Source organism: Macaca thibetana, chromosome 3 (genome assembly GCF_024542745.1).
Source record: "Macaca thibetana thibetana isolate TM-01 chromosome 3, ASM2454274v1, whole genome shotgun sequence".
Taxonomy (NCBI): domain Eukaryota; kingdom Metazoa; phylum Chordata; class Mammalia; order Primates; family Cercopithecidae; genus Macaca; species Macaca thibetana.
Window position 1 is genome coordinate 11,985,165 of NC_065580.1, and position 24,910 is coordinate 12,010,074.

At 37.8% G+C, this 24,910-nt stretch overlaps 1 protein-coding gene across 1 annotated transcript in view; it reads right to left on the bottom strand.

The window, feature by feature from the left end:
* Positions 1 to 24,910, bottom strand: part of CNTNAP2 (contactin associated protein 2) — a 2,243,420-nt gene that overhangs the window by 1,420,685 nt on the left and 797,825 nt on the right. The window lies entirely within an intron of this gene.

Below are 24,910 nucleotides of genomic sequence, written 5' to 3' on the forward strand. Positions count from 1 at the left end.
ACAAGATCTGATAATGGATAATAGGTTTTCTTGGGTTATTTTGTATGTTTGTGTTAAAGGAGTCTCCAGTGGATACTGTTATGTGCTGACCAGATCTCTTCCTGACTGAAAAACTTATTACCCCTTTTAGCCACATTTATTTGGCTAAAAAAAGTCACTTTGTCCTACCACTACTACTTTTTTCCTGGGACAACCTGTATCCAATGACTGGTCAAAGTGGAGACAAAAGCCTCAGTCCCATCACTCCAACACAGGCCAACGTTGAAGGGACATCCGAGATTTAAAACCCCTAACGAGGTCAGTTCTAGGCTTTGGTAAGAGTACATTGAATCCCAAATTCTATCTCTTCCCAATCCTTCTTTCTTTCTTTCCCACAGGTAGTGATCCCAAGAACACCCCTACACGCTCCTATGTGTGAAATCTGCTGCATGCTTCTCTCCATCTCAAACCCAATCAGTAACAGAATCAAAGATGATGCTGACTCGCCGAGACTGGGGGGAAAAGACAATTGTGATACAAAGCAAACATCTGGCAGACAAGAAGAACAGGTGTGTAAGAAAGAAATATGGAGAAGAAAAAGGAAGAGTGGATTTCAGAATGTTACCACTGAGGCGACTGTGCAGTACAAAGTAGAAATGTTCAGCAGGAAGCTGAAAACCACAGGGCTCCGATTTGGGAGCAGGTTCACAACAGACACAGATGTTGTCATTATCCACATGGAGCAAAGAGCTCAGTTTCTACTTCGAGTATTGCTGTCACTGCCTTTGCTTCTATTATCCTGTGAGGAAATCCAAATAGCCTAAGATCTGTTGTATGATTCCTGATAAGATTTCTTTTAAACGACATTCTCTTTGGTCGGTATATTAGTCATGTGTTCAGATGGTCTAACTGAAGATACATATCAGCATCTTGGACAAGTTTTGAGCAGTGTTAAATCATTTCATCAGCTCAAAGATACAACTGATCCTTTATAAAGCTTCCAACAAGATAAGAAATACCCCCTACCCAAACAAGTCATCTTCGTGGGGACAATAGAGAATTTAGTGAAACCCTGAATTATACCAAATACAAAGTTTAAGCATTTCAAACGATATCAGCTTATCAGGACTCAAACAGATTCTTTGGAAGTGATTAAATGTATTTTTTTCTACCTCTGTGAAGGACAAAACCTACATAGTGGCTAATTATGATCTAAAAATAAGATAGAAAACATATCCATATATATATTAAATACCCTGTTTTTATAGTCAATGTGCTTATCAAAAGCCATTTTAACCAGGTTTTCTGAAGATTTTTCTGTCTCTGGTAACTTGAATTCTAGAATTCAAAAATGTTATATTCTACATTAAAACTTTATTCATTTTATGTGACTATGAATTTTAATCATGCACATTAAAAGACATTTCCTCATATGGGACCATAACAGCATGTGCATCAGAAAGTAAACTCTGAAGAATATATATAAATTCATTAATTTACTCTTTAGCTAAAATATTAATTGAGCTAAAAGCTAAACTATTCAGAAAGTAAGAGGCCTTTAGTGAGAAAATTGAGGCTTTGGGAATAGAGTTATGGGAATTTGGATAAGAACTAAAACTTATTGAGAACTTTTATGTACCTGTCATTATACTATGCTAGGTTCTTTAATGAAAGTTTATCTCATTTCATTTTTATAATCACTCAATTGTTACAGGATGATTATAAAATAGTTATAACCACCTTATTGTTAACCATTGTACTAAACAATAAATTTGAGACCAAAAGAGGTTATGTCCAAGTTCACATCATTATTAAGTAACTTTCCACTTGTCCCTGGTATCTTTCTATGAATATATACATCTTTCAGTTAGTTATTTAGGCATTAGTAGTACACAAAATACACAAAATGCTTCAACTTATTCCTGTGATAATATCATCACAGTAACTCTACTGCACATCTGTCTTGAAAGACCTGCAAAGAAGACAGAATGAGGCCAGAAAAATCTCTCCATTTTAGATTAATTTGAAGTTTTGCAAATTAATCCATTTTGAATAACAATTAATTCATCCAAATTTTTATTAACATGATTATCATAATTTGCATAATCTCAGAGTGTGAAATGTCTATAGGAATCCTGACATACTTAGAGTTAAATATTTTCATTTTCATTTATTTGGATTTACCTTTTACTACAAAAATACAGGTGCATTATGCAGGAATAAAAGGAGGGTGCAGTGAGTACTAATTAATGAATTTCTTAATAATAAATGTTTTTAAAATAAAATAATTCAACAATTGTCATCTCAAATGGCCTTTACAAAAAAGGATAATACCTCAAGTATACCTTGAAACATTTTTCACAAGAATTAAGCATTTTGAGATGTATTTACTAACTCATTCTATATCTAATGTTGGCATGAAAAGAATTATCTAGTATGTAAGTCCTTAGACATTGGTTTTGCTCACCAGCAAGAATGCAGTTTGAATTTATTAAAATTATTGAGCTTTGCCTGTGTTCCAGGTTTCTTGTTAAGAACTTAACAAATATTAGACCTGAGAGAATTTTTCTCCAGATGAGGGTTCTCTGCAGTTTCTTCAGCGAACAAAATAACTTTATATACAATAATTGCTAATCACCAAATGCTAGTAAAACTGAATCATAAGAATGATCTAGTAAAAAAGAAAAAAAAAAACCATTTTATTAAAACAGTGGCAGCCTAGAAAAAAACAAATAATCCTATCAAAGAGTTGGCAAAGGAGGATAAACAATTCTCAAAGGCATATAAATGGCCAACAAATATATGAAAAAATGCTCAACATGACTAATAATTAGGGAAATGCAAATCAAATGCAAATCAAAACCACAAAGCAATACCACCTACTCCTGCAAGAATGGCCATAATCAAAAAATCAAAAAATCATAGATGTTGGCGTGGATGGAGTGAAGAGGGAACACTTCTACACTGCTGGCAGGAATGTAAACAAGTACAACCACTATGGAAAACAGTGAGGAGATTCCTTGAATAATTAAAAGTAGAACTGCCTTTTGATCCAGCAGTTCCACTACTAGGCATCTACCCGAAGGAAAAGAAGTCATTATATGAAAAAGGTACTTGCACACACATGTTTATAGCATCACAATTTGAAATTGCAAAAATATGGAACCAACCCAAATGTCCATCAATCAAAGAGTGGATAAAGAAACTGCGGTGTGTACATGTGTGTGTATATATGTGTGTGTGTGTGTATATATATGTGTGTGTGTGTATATATGTGTGTGGATATATATATGTATGTGTGGATGTATATATAGATCGATCTATCTACCTATCTATCTATCTATCTATCTATCTATCTATTTATCTATTATCTGATGGAATACTGCTCAGCCATAAAAAGGAATGAATTAATGGCATTCACAGCAACCTGGATGATATTGGAGACTATTCTTCTAAGTGAAGTAACTCAGGAATGAAAAACCAAACATCATATGTTCTCTCTCATAAATGAGAGCTAAGCTATGAGAATGCAAAGGCATAGAATGACACAATGGACTTTGGGGACTCAGAGAGAAAGAGTGGGAGAGGGGTGAGGGATAAAAGACTACAAATTGAGTATAGTGTATACTGCTTGGGTTATAGGTGCACCAAAGTCTCACAAATCACCACTAAAGAAGTTACTCATGTAACCAAATACCACCTGTTTCCCAATAACCTATGGAAATAAAAAAAATTAAAATTAAATTTAAAAAATTGCAACTTAAAGTGCTACCAAAAATCATTTTTTCTTAAAAAAATTCCCTTTGATAAAAATAATTAAGATTTTAAAAATAGATGTTAAATGTTTAAATGTCTTGGAAAAAAATGTGTGCCAGGGTTGGACACATTTAGCACTTGATATTTGGCCAATGGCATTGTTTAATAGCTTTAATGTTGCCCAGAAGAAATATTAAATATTTAAAATAGAAACTTCTTATTCCTATACCTGGTTTCTTTATTTCAAAGAAAAGTAAGATTACTGGCTGGGCGCGGTGGCTCACGCCTGTAATCCCAGCACTTTGGGAGGCCAAGGCCTGCGGATCACGAGGTCAGGAGATCGAGACCATCCTGGCTAACACGGTGAAACGCCGTCTCTACTAAAATACAAAAAAAAATTAGCCGGGCGTGGTGGCGGGCGCCTGTAGTCCCAGCTACTGGGGAGGCTGAGGCAGGAGAATGGCGTAAACCCAGGAGGCGGAGCTTGCAGTGAGCCAAGAATGCACCACTGCACTCCAGCCTGGGCGACAGAGCGAGACTGTCTCAATAAATAAATAAATAAATAAAATGAAATAAATAAAAAATAAAAATTCAAGCATTTTCCACAAGCACTTTGTTATGTTTAGGTATTTTGTCAGTGTTGGACATCTCACCATTAATATTTTTTTGATGTAGTGAACTGGAGTTCCAGGTCAATGTCCCATACTTATTGCTGGCACTTTACAGAGTAATTAAGGACTCCTAGGTGTACATTCCCTTTTCATCACTGCTTTTATCCCTCTATGCCTTCAATTAAGAAGATTCATTCTATTACGACTACATAGAACTGACTGAAAACTGTGTGAAAACTTTTGCCTAGGTTAGTGTGTTTTTGTGACAAAAGGTTAATTTCACTAAATTCATTCCATTAGAACTCAGAGAGGTCTATTTCACTCAGATGCTGAAACACATGAATTGAGACTGTCAAATGCAAATTCTCCTAAAATTAAATGCCTACTTAAAAAGAATTGTGCTTGAATTTCAACAGCATTATGTTTAGCTGACGGCGTGAAAATTGCCAGACCTCAATACTGATTTATAGCATTTCCACTGCCAGCAAACAGGGACAATGGGAAAACCAGAGGGACTCAAAAAGAAAACGTAATCTTTCCATGAGGAAAAAGATATTAGGGACAGAAATATTATAAAAATAAACTTAATGAGGATGTGGAGCTATTTCAACGAACCACACCATTGGGAGAAGGGTGAAATCCTTGCCGTGGAGATGCAGCACACCAGGCCCTCTTTCTTCTATTATCATCTTGTCCTTTCAATGACAGGACACATTAGCTCTTTAAAATGGCATTGTCTTATAGTCATGCCTAAAACTGCAGCCATTCTTCACACCAAGGGAGATTATAAAGTTGAGCAAAGAATAAAAAACACAATAGGAGAGAGAAAAAAAAAATAAAATGAGAACTAGGAAAGGGAAACAGGTGAAAGCAATGGAGGGAAAAGCAGGTTGAGAAATCCTTTTTTTTTTTTTTTTTTTTTTTTTGGTGGGGTTTTGTTCTTGTTGCCCAGGCTGGATTGCATTGGCATGATTTTGGCTCACCACAACCTCAGCCTCCGGGTTCAAGCAATTCTCTTGCCTCAGCCTCCCGAGTAGCTGGGATTACAGGCGCCCGCCACCACGACCGGCTAATTTTTGTATTTTTAGTAGAGACGGGGTTTCACCATGTTCATCAGGCTAGTCTCAAACTCCTGACCGTGTGATCCACCTGCCTCAGCCTCCTAAAGTGCAGGGATTACAGGTGTGAGCTACCGTGCCGTGCCAGAGAAATCTTTTTTTTTTTTTTTTTAGACAGAGTCTCGCTATGTCGCCCAGGCTGGCGTGCAGTGTCGCGATCTCGGCTCCCTGCAAGCTCTGCCTTCCGGGTTCACGTCATTCTCCTGCTTCAGCCTCCCGAGTAGCTGGGACTACAGGCACCCACCACCACGACCGGCTAATTTTTGTATTTTCAGTAGAGACGGGGTTTCACCGTGTTAGCCAGGATGGTCTCGATCTCCTGACATCGTGATCCGCCCACCTCGGCCTCCCAAAATGCTGGGATTACAGGCGTGAGCCACTGCGCCTAGCCGAGAAATCTTAAAAAGGCAATGAAAATGATGGAGAGGAAGAACAAGAAGTGAAATAGATCTGGCAAAGAAAGCAAGAGCCAACCTGCAGGCATATGTTTCTAATTGCTCATACATCCTCATTGTATTTGGTAAAACACAATGAATATTAACGAAAACATCTTCCAAGCAGGTCTTTTTCACCATGGATATTTGTAACATTTCAGGGACAAATATTCTTTATAAATTCTTTGAAGCTGTTAACCAGTTCCTGCACTATGTCAATTGCAAAAATATTTTTATTTCCAGCCCTTTTGATGGTTACAAAGAGATTTGCTTTAGAAGACTTGAAAAGTGTGTGCTTTACAAACAGTGCTCCAATGAAGATATCTGTAACAGACAAGAGAATGCAGCACACTTGTTTATCAACTCACCAAATGGAAAAACAATGGAAGCCCTTACCCTTACTATGGGTACACCCATACATACTCTGCTTTTCCTGGAAAAAGAAGACTCAAATATAATATGGAAGAGAGTATCACATTTGAATCTTGACGTTTGTGGGGTACCTGTATGTAGGGATGGGGCAGGGGACGCATCCTGAAGCAACTATTTAGCGCATTAATACTTTTTGCTTCACATCAATAATTGCCTTTTGTTTGTTTTTGTTCTGGTTTTTTGTCTATGCTTTCTACAATTTTGTACCCTTTTTCAAGTACTAATTGCAGAAAGTGTTGAATTTCCTGAGCAGAGGATTAGGGAATATACACTGGCACTCTTCCTCTAGGTAAGAGAGTAAATAAAATTTCAAAACTAATCAAAAGCATGAAATGAATATATTTCTTCCTAGGCTTCACACTCCTACTTCCATTCAGTAGAATCTCGCAGCAGAAAACACAATTTTAAAAGCCATTTCTAGGAGCTTTTGTTCCAGAAATGATTAATTAATAATTGTAGTCTAGAAGGTTGGCAGAGACGCTTGAAGGTCTTCTCCAGTTGTGACAATTTATCAGTCTATTATTTCAAGTAGGTAATTTTCAAACAAAACTAACAGTGTACATTATGTTAACAGTGTACTTTTAATATTGTGGTTCAACAATGAATCTGAATTAAGTCATTAGCAGCATATTTTCTAAATCTCTACTTTTTTTTTTTTTTTTCAATTTTGCAGCTTAGGCAAATAATCCCTGGACACGTGTAGATAATAACAAACAGATATCAAACGTATAAATTTAAACAAGATCAAAGAATTGGAAATGGGCATTTATTTTCAATTGCTGTGAATCCAAATGCAGAAGTAGAGCTGTCTTTTCTTCGCTGCACCTTTTGACATGTGCAGCGACACATTTTGCATTTTACTCTGTCATCTGTGATACTGGAAATGAAACGTTGAGTCTGATCAGAAGCATCAAGCATGAAGCCAGGCAGAAGATACATAAGTATCTTATGGTCCATTGCCCTTGGTGATTGAGCTGGTGACATCTAAAAGGAACACGAAGAGGTCTGACACACCACAGCATCTCTCAGCCTCTCAATCGCACACATAGCAACACGTGTTTCTGTGAAGAAATACCCTTCTCCATCTGGTGGCTACTAATTGACTAATTGAGCATCAAGGCCTTCGAAGAGTGCTGAACATGAGCAAGACTGAAAATGTCTCCTCCTTTGAACTGACCTAGGGCAACTTCCTATGGCTTTGTTCGTGTCAATAACAACAAAAACTTCTCAAAGAACACAAAAAATGGGGTGTTAATGTTCATGTTAAAATTGTATAGTACATAACATGATCGTATATATTATATATTTGAAAAAGCTATTTTATAAATTTCCACCCTAAATGAGTATGTAGAATATAATAATTAATGTGTTATAATTTACACAGCTTTGGGGAACATTTTCTAAATTAGCTTTAAATTGTATTTTTATGTTAATTGCTCTATATACCAGGGGTTACAGCCTATGGGCCAAATCCAGCCCACCACCTGTTTTTGCATGGTCCATTTACATGTTTAAATGGTGAGGGAAAATCAAAGAAAGAATAATGTTATATAATGGAGGAAAATTGTATGAAATTCAAAGTCCAGTGTCAATCAAGAAAGTTCTATTGAAATACATTAACACTCACTGGTTTATGCTTTTGCCCTGTCTCTGTCTATGTCCGCTTTCATGCTGTAATGGCAGAATTGAATATTTATGACAAAGATTATATGCATTCTGCAAATCCTAAATTATTCACTGTCTGGCCCTTTTCAATATAAGGTTTGCTAACTCCTGATTTATATACCATCTTCATCTACTTAATTTGAAATAAAAATATTTAAAGTAAATCTAATGGTTCTGTTTTAAGCCTTTTCTAGACATACCTTTCCCCTCCAAAATTATTAATGATTCATGAAAAATTCCACTTTTCTGGATCTTTCTTCCCCTGTAACCTCTTCTGAAATAACTTTAAAGTGTTCTAAGCCAGAATACACTTTGTTTACCCAATAAGAAAACTGAAATATTACTTTGAGATTAAAAAAATGGAAATCAGCATAAATTAGGAATACAGGATTTTAGTTAAGAAATCCATGCTAGGTTTTTAATGGGCTACATCTCACACCAAGATACATTCATATACAAGTAGTTCAACTCAATTAGCAGCAGAGTTTGCTCTAAGAATGAGGAGAATTTATGCAAGCTTATTCTGAAAAAGAAAACATGTAGCAGCAAAAAGGGTTTATGTTTTTGCTGGGTTAGTAACACACACATACTTGTTTTCTGTTGTTCTCATCTATTTTTCTATTCCAAAATGTACACTAATAAATCAGAAATATCTTTGAAGTACCATAATTTGTTTATAAATCCTATTTCTTCTAATAAGTTGTAAGTCTTTGGGAGCAGACACAAATTACCACGTAGTCCTATATTTTTAGAAGATCAATCAATATTTATGAACTGAAAATGACTTAACTGCACACATTTCTAAACTATCCCAGAAGATGGGTCACTGCCCATCATTATTTCTGCTTCTCCTTCCATAATATAAATCTATATCCAAGAAATAACTGCCTCTACCAACTACATTTTTTGACTCCTTTGCATAGCCATGGGACCTTGTGCCTAGGGAATATGAGTAGAAGCAATGTGTATAATTTCTAGGCTAAGGGATAGAAAAAGCACATGTGACTTCTCTTGTCTCTTTTCCACACTCAGTAGCTGAATGCAGGGGACTCTGGAACCCTAAAATAGAGTGAGACCAAAAGAAGGAAGAAACCTAATGATATAATTTTGATGTTTGTCTCCTCAGAATCTCATGTGGAAATATAATTCCCAGTGTTGGAGGCGGGGCCTGGTGGTAGGTGTTTGGATTACAAGGGATCATGAATAGTTTAGCGCAGTTGCCTTGGTGATAGGTCAGTTCATGCTAGATCTGGTTGTTTCAAAGAGCGTGGAACCTCCCACCTTGCTTCCTCTCTTGCCATGTGACACATCTGTTTCTCCTTCCCCTTCAGCCATGACTGGAAACTACTGAGGACATCAGCAGAAACATGTGGGTACCACACTTCCTGTACAGTCTGCAGAGCCAATTAAATCTCGTTTCATTATAAATTACCCACTGTTGGGCATCCCGTTGTAGCGACACAAAAACAGACTTCCGTACCTGGTCTCCGATTATTATAAGGCTCCCTGCCAACCAAGATCACCTGGACTGTTCTGCTCGTGAGAATCAACCTTCCACTGGGTAAACCACCGTCAATCAAGGATTTATGTGTTATAGCAGCTTGAGCTGCACTGATACATATAGCTCAATCCTTACCTGTATTAGTTTTTTCATAGCGATAATAGTGTTGATCACTTGCCCCCTTCTGAAATTCTGTTTTGCCCTTTGGTTTCTTTACTAGAACTGCATAGGTAACCCCCACCAACATTACCACATCCCCCTGTTCTCCTGATTTCCTATTCATCTTTCTGGCTTTATTTTCATCCTCCTCTGCCTGTTCATATTCTCCAAAAACTCTGTCCTGGGCTCTTTTCTTTTCCTGGACAACATCAATGACTTCAAATATAATGGAAGAAGCATCACTAACCAACTAGGACATCCACCTGGAAAAAGGTTACATTTATCAGATTGGTGCAAAAGTAATTGCAGTTTAGCCATTAAAAGTAATGTCAAAGCCACCATTATTTTGCACCAACCTAATATGACTTAGGTTAAACTAAACATTCACAAAACATATGAAAGCATTATACCTTCCTCATCCGATTTATATTTTACTCTCCTCTTTTAAAGTCCTCTTATAAGGAGTCAGTAATGTAGAGTTTTCAGCTTACATGGCTATTATTTCTTCCTTTTACAAAGGTACCTGTCTTGGTGCCCTCATAATATTTAGACAGATTTTACTTTACCATTTGCATAATTTGTGGGAACTAGAATTATTTATTCCTCCAACAAACATTTTTTGTAGAACTTATGGCTCAACACTGCTCAGAGTGTTGGAGATACAGGGTTGGAGAGGCCACACTCTGTTTCATGGACCTATTTCAAGTAGAGGAAACCAGATGATAAACACAATAATTACAGAGACAAAGGTTATGAAACCTTAAATTGTAATAATGGGAAAACATGGAATGAAATGTAATTGTGGGGCAAGGGTGTTGCTATTTAGTTTGAGTATCAATAAAGCACTCTCTGTGGAGACGATTTGAGATGAGATCTGGATAAGAAGGAGCCAGTCATACAAAGGTCGGAGGGAGTAGTATTCTAGGAAGAGGGAAACATCGAGTATAAAAGAGACAGCAATCTTTGTAAAAATAGAAGGTGGCCAGTGTGGCTATCATACGCAGTATAAGACGAGGCCAGGGAAGTAGAAAGGGAACTGGCTGTGGAAAAGAATTTGGATGTTAGAGGTTTTAAATACACCTGGCAACATTTAGAGCAAAGACAACTGGGAGAACAGAAGAGTTAAGGAGACCTTCAAATGGTTACCATTAGCAAAATCAATGACTGGGGGAAAGTGCCTTGATTTCCCAGGTGTTTGGACTCACTTTGCTAAACATGGGACTTAGAATTAATAGGCATAAATGTTTTGTCCAAATACAGAAAATCAGTAAGATCTTCAGAACTTTCACAGGAGGTATAGCTAAAGCATAAATTAACTTTAGTCAAAATCTCAAACTTTTTTGTTTATATACTTTAAGTTCTAGGGTACATGTGCACAACGTTTGACCCAGCAATCTCAAACTTTTAAAAGTGCTCTGTGTTTTGTTTTGTTTTGTTTTTTTTGAGACGGAGTCTCACTCTGTCGCCCAGGCTGGAGTGCAGTGGCGCGATCTCGGCTCACTGCAAGCTCCGCCTCCCGGGTTCCCGCCATTCTCCTGCCTCAGCCTCCCGAGTAGCTGGGACTACAAGTGCCCACCACCTCGCCCGGCTAATTTTTTGAATTTTTTTTAGTAGAGACGGGGTTTCACCGTGTTCGCCAGGATGGTCTCGATCTCCTGACCTCGTGATCCGCCCATCTCGGCCTCCCAAAGTGCTGGGATTACAGGCTTGAGCCACCACGCCCGGCCCAACTTCACTTTTTTCACTCATTTTCCCCAGTGTACTGAGAGCTACTTGAAAGGTTGGACACTATTTATTTTTATTTATTTTGGGATCTTCAGAGATCAACATGTAATACTCATTTCTATTAATAAATATATATTTAGTAAAATAGCAAGAGGAGAGTTAAATATGTATTTAATATATACATGATCTTATTATCTAAATTTGGACAAAATATTAATGCCTCTTAATTCTGTGTCCCGTGTTTAGCAAAGTGAGTTCAAATACCTGAGGAATATATACATTTAACTAGAGAGAGGAAGAGAGAGAACACAATGAGGAAATCTCCCCTTCTTAAATAGTCTTTTGATAAATATGTTCCCAAGGTTAGACTCACAGTGCCTTGATATTACTTAGAGGAAACTTTGCAGACCGTGTAGTTTAGCATTATTCCAACTCCTATTAATGTGGTTTTTCTGAACAGGACAGGCTTTCCTGGTGTCATTTGAAAGGGTCCTTTGGCTGGCTGGTGATACTCCGCCGGTGCCCTCCATGTGCAGCCTGGCACATCGCTGGGTTGAAGACCCGGTCAACTGGCCATAATCTTTGGTTAAACACTGAACCACCCTGTCACTTGCAGTGAGATGCTGAAATGGCAAACACCTTACAAAACAGATCTGTTTCGATACTGCAAAGGTAATTGAATTTTTAAATAGTCAAATTATCTCAAGTTTTTAAAGAATAGCTTAAACATCTTAGCTGAAAGGGTAACCTGTAAATTAATAGTTTCGTGAACTATAAAGGGCTCCTAGCCACAGCTAATAGCCTGGTCTAGGGTATCATTCTACAAGAAGAAACAGCAAGGGAATATGCTTTTTGCTTCACTGCCTGAAGTCATTTAAGACCTTTTCTATATTTACTCCTATCTTATCTTTTAAAAAATTCCATTTCTTTGCACAGCCTTCAATCCCTTTTTTATTTTTAAGCCCGATGTGTGTGGTACCACACAAGTCATTATAGTGGAGTTTTATTTACTTATCTCTCATCCATGTTAACCCACACGATTTGACAGGATCACTCATTTGAGCTTTTGAAGATCTAAAACTCAGTACAAAGGCATTTCACTTGGAAGGTCACTGATAATTGCAGTTTTCACTTGCTCACCAAAATAAATACATACATAAATTTAAAAATCTAAAATATAGTATCTAAGAGAATGATCACTCATTTGAGCTTTCAAAGATCTAAAACTCAGACAGTGCAAAGGCATTTCACTTGGAAGTTCACTAATAATTGCAGTTTTCACTTGCTCACCAAAATAAATACATACATAAATTTAAAAATCTAAAATATAGTTATCTAAGAGAATGATAACTCATTTGAGCTTTCGAAGATCTAAAACTCAGACAGTGCAAAGGCATTTCACTTGGAAGTTCACTGATAATGGCAGTTTTCACCTGTTCACCAAAATAAATACATACATAAATTTTAAAAATATAAAATATAGTATCTAAGACAATGTTCCACATCAAATGCCAGTTTTTCAATGCATATTATTTCAGAGTTTATTAAAACATTTGATATAAATGAAATCGTTAATTTACTCTGTCACGATTATGTATTCAACAATTATAGCTTTGGTCTCAATACTGTCTGTTACTATGTTTCACCTTCAGGGTGTTAGTGTTCACACGTCACAAAAAGGGCTAATAGGCCATTAAGGACAGGAGACTCTTCCTGAATCTTCCAAAACCACTCCATGAACAATCACTCAATAATTACAACGTTTCCTTCTCTACTGGAATAACTGTTTGCATTATCTTACATTTCTATTCCTCTCTTCTCTATTCATTCTTACAGGATGTCCATCTATGCACATGTGGTATCTTTATGAATCATTCATTCTGATTCTGATTCTGTGTGTATATGTGTGTATGTGTGCGTGCGTGTATCTATGTTGTGAACACCAAGACAGAAGAATGATTGAAGTGTTATTCTTCACTCATTTCTCTCTCTTTGCAAGTTTTACATTGAGTCATAAACAATAGTAGCCTCCTCCCTTTTACATTATATATATATTTTTTATATGTGTCTTCATTTATGTGCTGGCTCTAACTCCCGTGGCCTTTGTTATAACATTGGGGTTCTTTAGGCCTCCGGAGAAGGCCTCAGAAAACAGACTCTCTCTCTGCCCTTCTCCTCCCTTCCTTTAATCTGCTCCTTTTTCTCCCCGGGGCAGGAATCTTCCCCAGCCTTTCTGTCCTGGAGCTGGCTATAAATAAATTCTCGGATCTGCTTGTCTGATTGTTTTTCATAGGCTCCCATTCCAGGAGTCCTGCCCCATTCCTAGGAGAGAAGAATACTATACAGAGAGGCCAAGAAGAATGGACAGAAAAGACAGAGCAGACAGGCTTTGTGGGTTTCCCCACCCAGTCTATGAGGACTAGATCATGCCCTTCTTGTGTAATGACATTTCTCCATGCTTCAATCATGCCTGTCCAATGAAGTCTCCATAAAAGACCCAAGAGGTCAGGGTTCGAAGAGCTTCTGGACAGCTGAACACGTGGAGATTCCTGGAGGGTGGTGTTCTTAAAGAGAGCATGGAAGCTTCATGCCCCTTCCCGCATATGTCACCCTAGACATCTCTTCATCTGCATCCCTTGTCATATCTTTCATAATAAACTGGAAAATGTAAATAAGTCTTTCCCTGAGTTCTGTAAACCGCTCTAGCAAATTAAACCCAAAGAGGGGGTGGTGGGATCCCCGATTTATAGCTGGTCAGTCAGAAGCCCAGGTAAAAGAGCCTGGGGCTTGCAATTGGCATTGGAATGGGAGGGCAGTCCTGTCGGACGGAGCCCTCACCCTGTGGGATCTGAGGCTCTCTCCAGGTAGACAGGGTTGGAATGCAACTGGGCTGGAGGACACTCAGCCTGTGTCCACTGCGGAACTGATTGCTTGCTTGGTACATGGAGAGAAAGTCCCACACGCAGACGCCTTCTGTGTCCACTGTTGTAGTGTGAGAAGAACAGGGAAACAGTTTATGTTTTTACCTCACACCTGGCCTCTGTGATATTCTTAGGTTAATTCACCACTTGAATTAACAAATCTCCAATGAATTGGCACCATATTTCAAATTGTATTTTAAGGGCTCCTGTTTTCAGATTTTCTTTTCCTGGTTGTGTCCACAATGATGCCTCAATAATTACGTACCTGTTTCTTAGCTCATCATCATCAGACTTTAAGTGGTTGACTCTATGCCATGAAAGGTGAGAAATTTAGCTCCCTTACAGTATCATCTGTCTCCCCACCCTTCCCTGGGGTTTGCTAAAAATATCGTTTTCATTCCTCTGCTAGTTACCATATGTCTTTAAACACTATTTTTGAACTTCAAGTTCTTAATCCATATGCTCTCTAAAATATCTGAAAAGTCTACCTAGGAAGGTGTATGTCCCCTAATGTATGCTCTGGCACCTCAAAATAAATCCTTCCTAATTTTGAGAATGGAAGAGGGAGGAGCACATCTCTGATTTCATCTTGAAATCTGTCACCGCTGTTATTGTCTGTGTGTCTAGGGTGGGAGGGGTAAAGTATCTCAGTTTCCCTTACATCTTTCAGTTAAGGGCCCTGATTACAATCCCAAGCTGACTATACTTCACGCCTGCACTCTCAGAATGCAGAGCAGTGATGTAGATTACACGTCTGTGAAATATGAGTCACTGTTTTTTGTTTTTTGTTGTTGTTTGTTTTTGTTTTGTTTTGTTTTTTAGACAGAGACTCACTCTGTTGCCTAGGCTGGAGTGCAGTGGCATGATCTCAGCTCACTCGGCTCATCAAGCGATTCTCCCGTCTCAGCCTCTTGAGTATCTGGGATTACAGGTGCACGCCACCACGCCCAACTTATTTTGTATTTTTAGTAGAGATGGGATTTCGCCATGTTGGCCAGGCTGGTCTCGAACTCCTGACCTCAGGTGACCCATCCACCTCAGCCTCCCAAACTGCTGGGATTACAGCTAGGAGCCACTGTGCCTGGCCGTGAGCAACTGTTTTATTCACTCTGGATTCTCTCTCCTTGTGATTCCTTTAGAGTCCATTTTTCAGATATCACCCAAAATATGTACTTCTGTTCTATCCTAAACAAGAGACTTCAAACAACCATTTATTAAAATATTAAATTACTAGAAGTTAATATATGTATACCTGGTGAATAATACTGTCTATTCTTGGTTTATTTTATTATTTATTCATTTATTTATTTTAGATAGAGTCTCTCTCTGTAACCCAGACAATCTCTGTTCACTGCAACCTCCCCCTCCTGGGTTAAAGCGATTCTCATCCAGGTAGCTGGGATTACAGGTGTCCGCTACCATACGCAGCTAATTGTTGTATTTTTAGTAGACATGGGATTTCACCATGTTGTCCAGGTTGGTCTCAAACCCCTGAGTTCAAGTTATCCACCCTCCTCAGGCTGCCAAAATGCTGGGATTATAGATGTGAGCCACTGTGCCCAGCCCTATTCTTGCTTTTAAAGAGTAAGTCTATTCTTTTTTTATTTTGTAATTTAAATGTAGTAACATCAATATGCTTTTACTAAAATTAATGGGAAGTCTCTATTCAAATAAGGTTATTAATTTCCAATTTGGAGAGATAACTTTACCTATAAGCCGTCACATACCTAAAAGTATCAGAATGATTTTGACTTTATATAACAGAAAATCCAACTCTAAATTTGACATCTATAGTTAAAGGTAAATACGTAACTGGCTTTTTTTCTTTTTTTCTGAGATGGACTTTTGCTCTTGTCGCCCACGCTGGAGTGTAATGGCATGATTTCGGCTCACTGCAACCTCCTCTTCCCAAGTTCAAGCGATTCTCCTGCCTCAGCCTCCTGAGTAGCTGAGATTACAGGTGCCCTTCACCACGCCCAGCTATTTTTTTGTATTTTTGGTAGAGATGGGGTTTCACTATGTTGGCCAGGCTGGTCTTGAACTCCTGACCTCAGGTGATCCACCCACCTCGGCCTCCCAACGTGCTGGGATTACAGATATGAGTCACCCTGCCCGGCCCAAGTAACTGACTTTTTAGTGATAGCGTGTGATGCTCTCATCCCCTGTCCTCTGTATATCTTCATCTTCAGCCTAGCACTTTTCAGGGCAACAACATAACTAAGATTATTCTGGGTATCATCAGCCCACACACTCCAGCATCTGGTAAAAGTGAGAATCGATCTCCCCCATCCTAAAGCAAAACTTCTGGACTTCACTTTGTTTCGACTTTATGAAGCCCTTGTACACCCGTGAATCAAGCGGCATCATGAGATGAATGCAAATCATGGTAGGACTGGGGCCTGAGTTCAATTCATATTCACGAAGTCACCCTTGTGGCAAAAGGAAGAGATTATGATTATTTCTTTCAGAAAAAGGGGGCTCACCTTGGAAATCCAGTTGGAACTAATCACACAGAAACTTCATGAATGATGCCAATTGGGAAGAATATGAGAGGGATACCAGGAAATTAACTAACCATGTTTATGATAACAGGCTACCATTCACATTAACTATAATTTTTATTAAGCTATGAGTGTTCACATATCATGCCTTTTTAGTTAGAAATTAGAGTTTCCATAAAGCATCTCACAGTGGATCTTTGGAATATATCTCATGATAGTATTGATCTAATCACGAATAACCTTAACATAGGTTTATTATCCTAATGGTTTTTAGTTATCCTTAAAAGTCATTATTTCTCCAATGACTTTACATTGCATTTACTATCTTTTGACTAAATAACATTGCAAAGGAGGTTATGGTACATCTTACAATAATATTGGCTAATAGTACTTTCAATGTGAATGGAACTGTTCCATCTACATCGGCACTATTAGTTGCCACAAACCATGTGTATCTATTGGGGGCTTGAAATATAACCAGTGTGGGCCAGGCGCGGTGGTTCATGCCTGTAATCTCAGCACTTTGGGAAGCTGAGACACGTGGATCACCTGAGGTCAGGAGTTCAAGACCAGCCTGGTCAACATGGTGAAACCCCGTCTCTACTAAAAATACAAAATTGGCTGGGCATGGTGGCACATGCCTCTAACTCCAGCTACTCAGGAGGCTGAGGCAGGAGAATCACTTGAACCTGGGAGGCAGAGGTTGCAGTGAGCCAGGATCATGCCATTGCATTCCAGGCTGGGCAACAAGAGCAAACCTCCCTTTAAAAAGAAAGAAAAAAAAGGGGAGAGAAATGAAACATAACCAGTGTGACTGAGAAACGGAATTTTTAATTTAATGTGAATTTCTAATTTAAATGACCACATATGACCAGTTGCTATGGTATTAGAAAGGGCAGCATCAAACATTGTGTATTTAATTCATTAGTGCCTCTGACTGAGGTGTGTTAGTTACAATAACCTCAAAACTGATGAGCCAGGAAAATCAACCAAATCAGTTTTTCTCTCATATTCCAATCCAACATGACTATTTCCAAACACAGTAATAAAAGGTTTTCAAGTATTAAATTCCTTTCAAGGAAGCCTTTTGAATGCTGCAGAACATTTACCTCCAAGCTTCTCTTTATAACTAAACTACAAGATTAAAGGCAGCTAAACAATGACAGAGGCTCTATGGAATAAATCATCCACAAGGGCAGAAGCAGTGTCAATCTCCAACATTTCTATTTTATATACGAAAAAGTTTATTATAGCACTATTGTTTATTTTAAATTATATTACCTGCTTTATATGGTCATTGATGCAGTTTAGGTTCATACACAGATAATAAATAATTCTTTTGTGTTACGTATTCCATTCTGTTCATATAACATAACATACTTGAAAATTATAAATATTCATTAAACTAAAAACCAAATGTTAAATTTTGAAATTTGAAATTGTGCATTTTGTAAATGCTTCAGAGAAATAAGCTTCTTCTGTATTGATTTTAATTTCAAGAATACCATTTTATTTTAAATGAAGATACTAGGCTACCTGCACACATACATAGTATATAATATCATTACTAGAATCTACATGAATACATATTATTAAAATTATTAAAGATTGATAAAATCATATTTGTTGACTTGATACTTGTGCTTAAATATGCTGTGTGCTAATTCATTTGGTATCTAATTATCTTTAAGGATGACCTTCCCCCTCAACATTACAATGACCATTAATTTTAGCTGGTTATCTAGTCAACCTTCAAGAGACCATTTTAACAAGTGTATACGTCAAGGCTTTAGTCAGGTCGCTAAGAAAGTTCAAGTACAGATCGAAGTAAAATAGCATATATGGGAAAATGCACGAAGCCGAACATGTATTAGTCTAGCTATAGCATCGAAGTAGATGCATGATATAAATTTCTTAGGATTAAAACAGAGTATTAGATAAACCATAAATACACTCCTCATTATGGTCTAAATGCAAAATTCATATATTGCAGTTCAAATCTCCATGGTGGGTATTAGCAAGTGGGGGTATTAGCAGGTGGGGTTTTTTGGGAAGTGAGTAAGTCACGAGGGCAGGCAGAGTTCTCGTGAATGGAATGAGTGCCTTTTTAGAGTAGGCCGGAGAGTGACCCCGCTCCGCTTCTTCCATATGAGGATGCCACAAGGAGTTGGCAATCTGCACCAGAAAAGGACCCTTGCCAGAGGACCCTCCCCAGAAAAGCCTCTTCAGCAGAACCTGACTACGCTGGCAACCTGAGTTTGGACTTCCCAGCTTCCAGAACTGTGAGAAATTCATTTTTGTTGTTGTTGATAAGCTATCCACCTCTAAGGAATTTTGCTATAGCCATCCAAATAGACTTAGATATCCCTTATATTTCCCCTGCATTTTTCTCAGATATAGACACCTATTATCCATATCGCTGGTGTTTGAGAACAAATATAGTGCCTTTTTGTTTTTTCCTCAAAAGAAAGCCTTTCCGATTTTAAGTACACAATAGATGTTGAATAAATGCTTTAGGATAAATTAAGCTTTTGTCAGAGGTCAACATTTATTGAGTCTTCTTTGTATAATAATATTTCAGGGAAAAAAGACTTTCTTCAGTATTAACTTTTATTTCAAGAATGTATTTTTGTTTGAAAGGAAATATATAGGTTACATGCATATGAATATAATATGTAATAATGTTATTAAAGTCTACATCAATAAAAATTATTAAAGAACAAATAAAATCATATTTTCCAACTGACATCTTTAAGTTATTCAACAATTTGTTACACATAGGTCCATAAGGAAGATTAAATGAGGTCCAACGTAAAAACATTTAGCAAGGTATCTGACACACAAAACCTGATCACTAAACATTGATCGATCCTCTGTGATCAATACTTTTCCCCTTCCTTTCACCCAAGCAGCATCAACTACTGTGAACCAACTAGCACATTTCATGTATATTCTACCGAATGCTTCATTTCCTTTTGGGTGCCTGTACTCCACCTCCAAGTAATCACAATTTGGGGCCACCATGTTTTGTGTGACCATGGTTTTGTTTCAGTTTGAATTACTCGGAACTTTTTAAAAATTACCTGTTAAATACCTCTTTTGCACTATTTAGTATATGACAGATTCAGGCTGAATTAGATATTGAGTCCAGATATTGCTGAGGCAAGAGTACAGTAAAGGTTTTTTCTGCTACAATATGTGGTCTGGTTGATCTGAAGCTCAAACCCTGCTAATGAATAATGAAGCATCATCTCTTCTCGAGTCCTTTTGCATTGTGAATTGGATGCCTGTGGTCGTCATTCCCCATCCTCCGTATATACGTGCTTACACAGGAACCTAAGAATCATTTGTCTGTAGGAGAAATGGCTGGGGCTGAAACCCTCAATGGTAGCTCAAAGATATAAATACTCATCCGGTGGATTGAGCGGCCCTAAATGGAGGCCAGATTGCAGATATTAAAGGAGTTTAAACTGGTGAATCACATTCCACACTAAGGCCTACATCAAAGGAGGCAGCTGGTTTTGGGCAGAGCCTGAGCTCTTGGGCACAGTGAACGCTCCCTGGCAGGAGAATCTCGTGTCGCACATGAATTTTCATGTAAAAGTGTGTCTAAGTGGGAAATACTGTACAGGCATGGGTGATAACCTTTTTGCCTTTCATAAAGCATATACAGATGAGTGGAAAATTCTCCCTGTCATGTCACCAGAATACTTCTTCCTGTTCATTTCTGTGCATGTTACCCTAAGACCAGAAGGAATAAGAGTGAGATTGATAAAACTTAAGGTAGAAGTTGTGTACAGGGATAATGACAATCCCAAATGATTTATGTTTCCATTATTAGACCCAACTAGAGAATGTCAAGGAGCACCACTGTGGAGCTCCTTGGGGAGCAGAAATTGTGGTGTCCAGTCACAAAGTTGACATCCACTTCCATTTCACTAACAGAGGTGGAACATGAGAGTCAGAACTGATGCCAAGGGTTACCTCTGAACAACCATAATGATATTTTAGAGGAGATACCTGGAAGATTGCAATTCTTTCTAGTCTAGCATAAGGTTTCTCATAACCATGGTCATGTGTATATTCCTGCAAATGACACCTGTTGTACTCAAAAGTGTGCAACCCCTCACATACCTGTTTCCATCGTGTGTCTAATTCTTAGTCATTATCCCTCTGAATAAAGTTTAGTCAAGCACTACATAATGGTTTTGTATAGTCTGGACATTTCAGCAGATTCACCTCTCTCTAAATCATCATTTTAATTATCTTATTCTATAATCAAAAACTTTTAAGGGTCCTCTTCTATTTCTCACCTAAACTTCAAACATCTTTGCATACAAAACCATCTAACTTCTGCTTCTACCCAACATTTTCAGCCTTTACTCCTATTTAGTACAACAAAATACTCATGTTTAGTTAAGCTAGAGTGTACGCCATTCAAGAAAAATGCAATTTAATACACCTTGCCTGAATGCCCTGCAAGAATGTATTGTGCAAAGTCCTGAGGGATTTGAAGAAAAACCTGTATGTGAGTTCTGACTCTGTTAATTTGTCCAACACTGATTCCTAGCATCCTTCTCTATAAGACAGTGATATGAATATTTACTCTGTATTTAGAGAAGAACAAAGCAGCCCAAAGACTGTAACATGGGTGGAAAGAACATGGCTCTCCCAGGTTCCGTTATGCTCTCTTCTCTACAGGGCAGTCTCCATCCATCAGGGTACTGCTTGAGACCTTAGAGTGCCTGGAATTCTTCCTTAGCTTTAAATGATTGCAGGCCAGCTCATCTGTACACATGGACCCCACCTTCCTGCCGTTCTTACATGACTCTTATCATGCACCTTCTTCTCTTGTACATATTCAAGTTTTACTTATTATTTAAGTATTTATGCAGAAGCTTCTTTGGTTTATATCATATGATAAGCTCCAGGAGGAGAGTAGCAGTCTTTTTTATGAATTCATTTCCTAAACAATTCTCAACAGAATGCTCTACTGTAGCGGCTGGTCAACTCTGGTCCCCAGACCACATCTGGCCAGTCACCTGTTTTAGTAAATAACATTTTTTTTTTTTTTGGAACACTGTCAGCCATGTCTATGTGTTTAGGTATTATCCATGGCTTCTTTCATGCCACAAGGGCAGATTGGAATACAGAGACAGAAACTGACATCATTTGGCTGACCGATAAAGCCTACAATATTTATATCTGGTCCTTTGCAGAGAGTTTGTGAACCCCTGCTGCACATAAAAAGGAGACTCAGGAAATATTTGTTCAAATATTTAACATTTACCCCAAACTATTTCTACACTCATGGAAAACCATTTCTGCATAAATTCTTCCTCTGAGTCCAGTCCCAGGTTTAAGATATCGTAACACTAAAAGGAGGCCGTATGCTTGATCTTAATATCAGCTTGTCAGTTTTAGTGCTGGAAGATATCCAACACTGCAGTTCACACATTGATCTGTACTTGGTGTTAAGGAGTTGAACACAGTGTCCACCTTTGTTTTAGGACTTTCCTGTCTTCTCTTAAGACATCTGGGAATTTAAATTTAAACAAATCAGTTTTAAAGACAACTTCAAAGAGTACTTAATTACAGGCTATTCTTTTACAGAAACATAAACTTCATTAGTAAGTGACAATGATTAGAAATTTTGCATGCGTTGTAACTTTGCAGAAAATCCTATTGTTTTCCAAATATTCATTAAGGTTTGGAGTTTAATGAAGATCACGATATTCAAAATAACACCATGATGAAGCGATTTTAATTCAGAAATAGTGGGCTCAGCCTATGAAGAAAGTTTCCAATTCTCATTTGGATTACAAATAGGACTTTAATAGATCAAGATGAAACTCATGGATGTTCTCATTTGTTACCTCCACTGTTGGTGATCAGTAAATTGAGCTGGCTTGTTGTTCAGAGCCCTCTTTCTCAGGGTTTTCTAATCTTCCAAAAGGCATCTACTCAATGTAAAAAAAAAAAATCATCCTGTCTTGCCTAATACCGTGAAATAAATAAATCAGTGTCTTCCAGCCTGGGAAGATGAGCTTTCAGACTGTCTCTTTGCAAATCAGAATCCTACTGTGTTGAGCCATTTAGATTTCATAAGCTACACAATATCCAAGGCAGTTCTACTCAGACAGCAGTGCTTTAATTGCTTAGTGATAACACAGGACAATATGAAACAATTTTTATAACTCTAAATAAATATTAAACACCAAATCTATTTTTCAACACAATGAAACTTTGGTTTTTTTTACTTATTATGCCCTGTTTTAAATCTGGCTGAATATATATAGGCACTATACATCGTGCTGTCAAAAAAGTCTGAACTAATTGTGTTACTATTTAAGACACTGTGTTTTATTCTTGAAATAAGCAGGTTAAAAGGGAATCTAATATCAATCTATTAAATGAGATATATAAAAAATGAGTAAGGCAAAAACTAAACCATGACACCTGAAGCACAATATGAAAACACATTTTGAGACTTAGAAAGTAAAATAAATAACACATGTTTAGGACATTTTTCTTTCCTCTATCAAAGATTTTTAAGACTGGCTAAATTTCATGGCATTAAACAAAGATACATGTCATTTGAGATAAAAGAATTACTGTTTGAACAAAGACAAGTAAAACTGAAGGTAGGATTCAGAGTAATTTAGATAATTACCGAATGAAATAAAATTAGAAATAGATACATTTTAGAGAACTTCTAGTCAACTTTTGTCGATCATTTTTATTTCGTTTGAATTCTTTATTTAGAAGTCAACTTACTTTTTGCGGTAGCCAAACGCTTTTTTTTTTTTTTTTTTTTTTTTTTTTGAGATGGGGTCTTGTTCTGTCGCCCAGGCTGGAGTGCAGGGGCGCGAGCTCGGCTCACTGCAAGCTCCGCCTCCCGGGTTCACGCCGTTCTCCTGCCTCAGCCTCCCGAGCAGCTGGGACTACAGGCGCCCACCACCACGCCCAGCTAATTTTTTTTTTTTTTTTTTTTTTTTTTTTTTTTTGTATTTTTAGTAGAGACAGGGTTTCACCATGTTAGCCAGGATGGTCTCGATCTCCTCGATCTCCTGACCTCATGATCTGTCTGCCTAGGCCTCCCATAGTGCTGGGATTACAGGCGTGAGACACTGCGCCCGGCCGCCAAACTCTTTATAATGCATTCTTTCATCAAGCTCCTTGGTGAGCTATCAAATTCTTCCTAATAGTCCTGGCTCCGTCCCACACAGATCACCTTGCACAGGCACACTAACTGTTTCTCCTGAAAGCCATCATCAAATGCAATTTTCCTGCTCACTTTTTACATTTTAGGAATAGGCTTGTCTTCCTCCAAAATCTCAAGTATCTCCTGATCTGGGGAGAGCAGTTTGGGGTGAATGTGAAATGTTGAACTTAATTATCTTTAAGATATCCTTAATTTAAAATTCTATAATGTTGGCCACGTGCGATGGCTCACACTGTAATGCCAGCACTTTGGGAGGCCAAAGCAGGTGGATCACCTGAGGTCAGGAGTTCAAGACCAGCCTGGCCAACATGGCAAAACCTTGTCTCTACTAAAAATACAAAAATTAGCTGGGTGTCATGGTGCCTGCGTGTAATCCCAGCTACTCAGGAATCTGAGGAAGGAGAATCGCTTGAACCCAGGAGGTGGAGGTTGCAGTCAGCCAAGATCATGCCACTGCACTCCAGCCTCAGCAACAGAGCAACACTCTGTCAAAAAAAAAAAATAAAAAATTATATAATGTTAACTTTAATTTCATTGTAGTCTTGTAGTCTTTTGTCTCTTAGTTCAATGTCATATTTTACCCAAAGTAGGTTAAAACATGCTGACTCCCCTACTCCCTTATTGAAAAACTTAGGAACCTTCAATCCTGCATCATCTCAAGTATTCCTTAGTCAGAAGAAAAATTTTGCACTCAAATCTGAACTCGGCTCCGGCTGATCGGCAATAGTAAAAATAGACTGTGGTAAAAAAAAAAAAAAAAAAGCACAAAACACAGCTCTACAGTTGCTCATTCTTTCATTTTTTTCAACAGTTATCATATTCAGTAAAAATCTATTGTTCCGGAAGCACTTAACGATGCACTGGGAATATAAAGAAGAAATAA